This window comes from Theropithecus gelada, chromosome 9 (assembly GCF_003255815.1).
Source record: "Theropithecus gelada isolate Dixy chromosome 9, Tgel_1.0, whole genome shotgun sequence".
Classification (NCBI taxonomy): Eukaryota; Metazoa; Chordata; class Mammalia; order Primates; family Cercopithecidae; genus Theropithecus; species Theropithecus gelada.
Window position 1 is genome coordinate 111,725,613 of NC_037677.1, and position 6,000 is coordinate 111,731,612.

Below are 6,000 nucleotides of genomic sequence, written 5' to 3' on the forward strand. Positions count from 1 at the left end.
AGATCTGAAACTAAAACTACTAGAAGGAAGTATAGGAGAAAAGCTATGACTTGGGTCTGAGCAATGACTTCTTGCATGATTCCAAAAGCACAGGCAGCAAAAGCAAAAATAGACAAATGGTATTGAATCAAAAAGCTTCTGTACACCAAAGGAAATAACAGAGTGAAGAGACAACCCACACACTGAGAGAAAATATTTGCAAATCATACATCAGATAAGGGACTCATACCCAAGACATAAAAGGAACTCAAATCAATAGCAAGAAAACAAATTGTCGTATTAAAATATGGGCAAAGAATCTGAATAGATATTTTTCAAAAGAAAACATACAAAAGGCCAACACATATATGAAAAAATGCTCAACATTATCGATCATCAGGGAAATGCAGATCAAAACCACAATGGGATGTCATCTCATACTTCTTAAAATGGCTCTTACAAAAAAGATGAAAGATAACAAGTGTTGGTGAGGATGTGGCAAAAAGGGAACTTTTGTACACTGTTGGCAGGAAGTAAATTAGTACAACCATTTTGAAAAACAGTATGGAGGTTCGTCAAAAAACTGAAAATAGAATTACCATATGATCCAGCAGTCTGGGTATATATCCAAAGGAATTGAAATCAGTATGTTGGAGAGATGGTTGTGTTCGCATGTTCATTGCAGCATTATTCATAATAGCCAATATTGGGAAACAACCTAAGTGCCCACCCAGAGATCAATGGATTAAAAAAAGAGGTATATATACATAATGAAATAGTATTCAGCCTATAAAGGGACAAAATCCTGTCATTTGTGACAACTTAAATGAAACTAGAGGCCATTAGGCTATGCAAAATAAGCTAGGCTTAGAAAGACAATTATTACCTGATCTCACTTAAATGTGGAATCCAAAAATTTGAATCAATCGAAGTAGAGAGTAGAATGGTGGTTACCAGAAGCTGCGGGTGGTGGTTGGTTGGGCAGGGAAAGGAAAAATATTGGTCAAAGGGTGCAAAGTTTCAATTAGGAAGAATAAGTGTTCTGTTATTCTGTTGTTTTATTGTACAATGAAATGACTAATGTTACTAATTATGCATTGTATATTTCATATACTACATTGCTAATAGAGTGGATTTTAAATATTTTTGCTGCAAAAAATATGTATGTGAGGTGATGGGTACGTTAATTAGCCTGATCTGCTCAATCTGCAATATATACATGTATTGAAGCATCACATTTTACCCCATGAATATATACAATTATTATTTGTCAATAAAGATGAAATAAAAAATAAAAAGGAATTAATAAGCTGATAAATAGTATTTTAACTAGAAAGCCTGTTTTAAAAAAGATTTTTGTGTGAAAAAAGCTTACAAAAGCCGCCCTGCATAAAGACTATCCCTGAGTAGATCTGACTATTCCTTGTAGGCTGGTTATGCCAGGACTAAACCTATATTCTGTGATAAACAGGATTTATTGTTTCAGAGATTTTGTAATATTAAAACTGTCACACTTTCTTATTTTTATAATGTGTTAAATTATATATCCATAGTCAGGATACACAACAACATCCCACTAGATTTAATTTTAGTACTGTCTAATATTTGTGCTGGTTTTCCTGCATTTATTAATGGCAAACCTTGTATTATAAACAGCCCAGCATGCTTTTAATTAAGGACTCTGCATTAGGCACTTTCAGCTAGAAAGAGATATTGACAAGGCATATGGATATGTGGCAGGCATCTAGACAAGTGATTGGCAAACTTTTTCTGTAAAGGGCCAGATAGGAGATATTTTAGGCTTTGTTGGCCAGATGGTCTCTGTTGCCAGTACTAAACTCTGTCCTTGTAGTGTGTTAGCAATCTTAGATAATATTTAAACAAACTAGTGTAGTTGTGTTCCAATACAACTTCATTTACACAAACAGACAGCAGGCTAGTAGTGTATGTAGTACTGATCTAGATGAATAAGTCAATATGGTTCTCAGTTCAAGAGGAATGATAGAAAGTTTTAAAACAGTTGTTTGAAACTTAGAATACATTTTAGAAATAATATTAGAAATAGTAGTTATGTAAGAGCCTATTTTACTTTTTGTAGGGAGTTGAACTATGTGCTACCTAATTTCTGGAGAGTGCCACACAATTGGAATGTAAGGGTATTAGGAGTAAGAAGTAAAAAAAGTAAATAGAAAACTAGGTGTTTATCGTTAGAGTATGGTCCTGGAGTGCAAGACTTATGAATTTTAGAAGGACAGTTCTAGATTATGAAGAGGTCCAACTTATGTAATGGGAATGCTTTGCCCAAGTGGCATGCAGGTGAAGGTTCTTGGAGTTTAAGAAGAGATCATGAAACTGCAGAAGGAGAATTGTTATTTATTACAGAAGTAGCAGGAGATTTTTCCCCTTTACACATGTCTTGGTGGTGAGAAGGAATTTTCCATTTCTTTTACCTTGATTGGTGACATCCTCCCATGCTTCCAGTGGACTGGAATTGGCAAAGAGGAAACCTTTTTGTAGTAAGTGGAGGAAAAGGTGGGCTCTTGGTAGGATCTTTAGTGCTAAGGATGAGGAATTCGGGGATTGTGGTGAGTAGTTTCCTTTTAAGTTTGGGAAATTGTACTACTGAAGTTGAATAGGATGGGACAGGCAGGGAGTGTAGTTTTCAGGTACTCCTATTGTTTAGCTTAGGTGGGGAGGCATAACAGTTCCTTCACATCACTTCTTATAAAAGGGAGATAAGGATTACTGTGGTAACTCCTACAATATATGTTTCTTTGGAGGAGGGGGGATATGTATTTTTAATTTTTGTGGGTACAGAGTAGGTGTATATGTTTATGGGGTATGTGGGATATTTTGATACAGTCATGCAGCACATAATGATCACATCATGGAAGGTAGGGTATTTATCTCAAGCATTTATCCTTTGTGTTACAGATAATCCAATTATACTATCAGTTATTTTAAAATGTACAATTAAATTATTATTGACTATAGTCACCCTGTTGAGCTTTCAAATACTAGTCTTATTCATTCATTCATTCTATTTTTTTTGTACCTCTTAACCATCCCTACCTCCTCCTCACTTTACCACTACCCTTCCCAGCCTGTGATAACCATCTTCCTACTCTGTATCTCCATGGATTCAATTGTTTTGCTTTTAGATCCCACAAATCAGTGAGAACATACAATGGTTTTGTTTCTGTGCCTGGCTTATTTCACGAAACATAATGACATCCAGTTCCATCCATTTTGTTGCAAATGACTGAATCACACTATTTTTATGACTGAATAGTAATTGATTGTGTATATGTACCACATTTCTTTATCTGTTCATCTGTTGATGGACCCATAGGTTGCTTCCAAATCTTGGCTATTGTGAACAGAGCTACAACAAACATGGGAGTGCAGATATTTCAGTATATTGATTTCCTTTCTTTCGAGTATATACCCAAAAGTGGATTGCTGAATTGTACGTTAGCTAAATTTTTACTTTTATGAGGAACCTCCAAAGTGTTCTCCATAGTGGTTGTACTAATTTACATTCCCACCAACAGTATAAGAGGGTTCCCTTTTCTCCATATCCTCGCCAGCATTTCTTATTACCCGTCTTTTGGATATAAGCCGTTTTAACTGGGGTCAGATGATATCTCCATTGTAGTGTTGCTTTTCATTTCTGTGATGATCAGTGATGTTGAGTACCTTTTCATACACGTGTTTGAAATTTGTATGTCTTCTTTTGAGAAATGTCTATTCAAACCTGTAGCCCATTTTTAAAATTGGATTGTTGGTTTTTTTTTCCTGTTGAGTTGTTTTGAGCACCCTATATATTCTGGTTATTAATCCTTTGTCAGATGGCTAGTTTGTAAATATTTTCTTCCATTCTGTGGGTTGTCTCTTCATGTTGCTGTTTGCTTTGCTGTGCAGAAGCTTTTTAACTTGATGTGATCCCATTTGTCCATTTTTGCTTTGGTTGTCTGTGCTTGTGGGTTATTCCTCAAGAAATCTTTGCCCAGTCCAATATCCTGGAGAGTTTCCCCAGTGTTTTCTTGTCGTTGTTTCATATGCTTAATTGTCTTTTATTATGCTAAACATTTTATTTCAAAATTACTGATAGAAATAATTTGAGGCCCAGGATAATGTTATCTTTCTTTAGAGAGTATCATGTATCTTCTGTTAGGATACTTGGCATATTGGCAGTTCTAGCAGCACCATAAGCCGATTTTAAGACTTAGGAGTTTTCTGTTGCTCAGATGACTCATAGTTAACCTATAGTTGAGGTAAAGGCTGGTTAACTTCTGGTATACCATTTTTTAATAGCAAGTCATTATGTCCCAAGTCAAAGTGCCCTGTTGTTTCTTTGAGCCCCTATGTTTTGTGGGTTGTTGCTTCCAACTTTTGTCCTCCTCTCTCCTTGAGGCTACCAAGTGCACTCTCAACCTTTTGGCAGTCTCTTCTAAATAAGCAAATCTCTCAGAACAAAAGCATCTCAGAATGCCTGCCTCCTCTTAAAGAATTTGCAACTTCTGGATCTTGGCTTCATACATTTTATCATTTTGTTACTTGTAAGATTTTAAAATTGTCCTTTAACTTTTTAAGTTGTCTTCAGTGGAGAGTTTTTCTGAATTACTGCACTTGGTATTAATATTATTGGAAGTGAAAAATCAGGGCAAGTTCTTTAACTTGTTACTTAAAATGTGCTTCAGACTTCTCATCTATAACATGGAGTTGTTACTTACTTACTGTCTTACAGGGTTTTTGAGATTCTTAAATGGGACAACACATTGTGTGTTTATAGTGGTACCTGACGTGTAGAAAATGCTCGTTATTATTACATTTATTTGAAAATATAGGAATTTGTTTGTTGCTCTTCAAAGATTTTCTAAGCATCAATTAGCTACTTTATTACTGAAGTAATTTACAGGGATTATGAAAGACTTGCAAATGACATTAACATTGACTGACATTTCTGTCAACCCTGATTTCGGTAAATTAAAGTTTTTCCCCCTAATGTATTTAAGGCTCTATACTATAAGGCACATTTAATTTTATCTAAAAGTTGATAATGGCCCTGATATATATGTGTGTGTGTGTGTATGTATGTTTATGTGAATATGTAAAAACTGATTAGCTGTGATGTGTGTGTATATGCATATATAAGTATAGTATATAAATGTTAAATGGGAAGACATTTTGATTACTTAAAATATGGTCTCGATAAAATAATTGGGCTGGAAGTAAGAAAAACAATGAAATAGAATTGAGATTTTTGTTTTAAATATTTTTAATTTCTGAAAATAGAGAGTTTTTCCAAATATCTTTTTCTTTTTATGCATAAAATAGAAGATACAATTTTTTTATTTGTCCTGTTTTAAAAATTGAGTTCTTGGACTAGATGTAACGTAGACAGGAGAAAATGATAATAAAAAATATATTTTTAGCAAAACTCTTTTTAAAGTTTGGTGACACCTAGTTTAGCAATACCAGTGCATGAAGAAAAATATAGCTTACATGGTAATTCCCCAAAGTGGAACATACGTATACTGTTTCTCTGTTCTGTAGATTTGTATTTGATCTTCTTTCTTCTGCCTCAACCTAATTTTTGTGCAGATGAAGTTTAACTTATTCTATTTTGCATCAATATTGAATCCTTCAGTACCATGTTCAGTCTTTCAGTGTCTTTTTTCGCTTCATAGATTGAAATGGTCATGATATATTAAGGTTTAAAGAAATCCAAAATGCCGGGCACGGTGGCTCAAGCCTGTAATCCCAGCACTTTGGGAGGCCGAGAGGGGCGGATCACGAGGTCAGGAGATCGAGACCATCCTGGCTAACACGGTGAAACCCCGTCTCTACTAAAAAATACAAAAAACTAGCCGGGCGAGGTGGCGGGCGCCTGTAGTCCCAGCTACTCGGGAGGCTGAGGCAGGAGAATGGCGTAAACCCGGGAGGCGGAGCTTGCTGTGAGCTGAGATCCGGCCACTGCACTCCAGCCTGGGCGACAGAGCGAGACTCCGTCTCAAA

The 6,000-nt window shown here is 35.5% G+C and overlaps 1 protein-coding gene across 1 annotated transcript in view; it reads left to right on the plus strand.

Moving 5' to 3' along the window:
- The window catches only part of ATRNL1 (attractin like 1), an 831,601-nt gene that overhangs the window by 20,563 nt on the left and 805,038 nt on the right, over positions 1-6,000 (plus strand). The window lies entirely within an intron of this gene.